The sequence below is a fragment of the Halyomorpha halys genome, unplaced genomic scaffold (assembly GCF_000696795.3).
Source record: "Halyomorpha halys isolate HHAL.00 unplaced genomic scaffold, Hhal_1.1 Scaffold76.1, whole genome shotgun sequence".
Classification (NCBI taxonomy): Eukaryota; Metazoa; Arthropoda; class Insecta; order Hemiptera; family Pentatomidae; genus Halyomorpha; species Halyomorpha halys.
Genome location: NW_027110545.1, coordinates 1,235,711 through 1,236,811, shown reverse-complemented (window position 1 = coordinate 1,236,811; position 1,101 = coordinate 1,235,711).

The following is a 1,101-nucleotide window of genomic DNA, read 5'->3' as shown; positions in this document are numbered from 1 at the left end:
ACATATTTACCTATTGTATTATTTTGTACAGTTGTAAATTACATTAAATAAATAATTTTAAAAAATAAGATTTGAATTTTATTCAAATTAAAGAGAACAACGAACTCACATGATCATTATTTTACCATTTTAAACTGTGTTAAATGGAGAAATATATCCTTTTATTAGCATGTTAGATCGATATAACATTTAACATGGTTGAGAGTATGTTAATAGGTCTACTAAATGATGAGTGACGTAACGCAACGGACCAGATGAGTTCTAAACCATTTTCCACGTTGTCGTTTTGATAGGTTAGTTACTTGTACGAGTAGATTGTGTTGTTTTTGATTTGGACGAATGAAAACTCTAATAAAGTAATGGATAAAAATAATAATACAGTAATTGGAAAAAACTAGGAAAGAAAACAAGGAAAAAGTGAGATAAGGTGACGAACAGGGTTTGTTTTTTTTGGTTTTTTGGAGAAAATTATGAAATTCGAAAACCGGTTTTTTAGTAGACAATATAGGTTTTCTATAAAATATTGAATTATTATATCAGGCTTTAAAAACGATTAAGCCTAGTTCGGTTTCAAGTGTGAGGGTATTTTCTATTTCGGTGAATTTTGTGAATAAACTAAGGACACGGCTAAATAGCAAATCGATAGAGGTTCTCTGTTTTTTGAAATCATATTTCATTAAACAAAAAAATAAATAGAATATTCAAATTTGTATTAAAATTGCCCGGTATAGAAAATACTCGGTCCTTTGCTTAATTTTCTTTAAAACCAAAAATTGATTTTAATAATTATGTATGCATAAACTTTATTTACTCTTGTCTTTTGGCTTTGATTATAATGAACATTATATAATACACAGTTATATATTTTCTAATTGTTTTTAATAAGTACTCATCTGTATCTAATAACATTGTTTTTTTAAAAAATAATATGGTTATTATAAAAATATTAAAATATATTGTTTTTATTTATTCGAACCCTTTGCTGAATAACTCGTTTCACTATTATTGTATGAAGTATGCCTTCAACCGCATTGTAAGACACACTTCACTTTTGGTTGGCTGGTTGGGTTGGAGTGGACTGTATAATTGAAAATGAACATG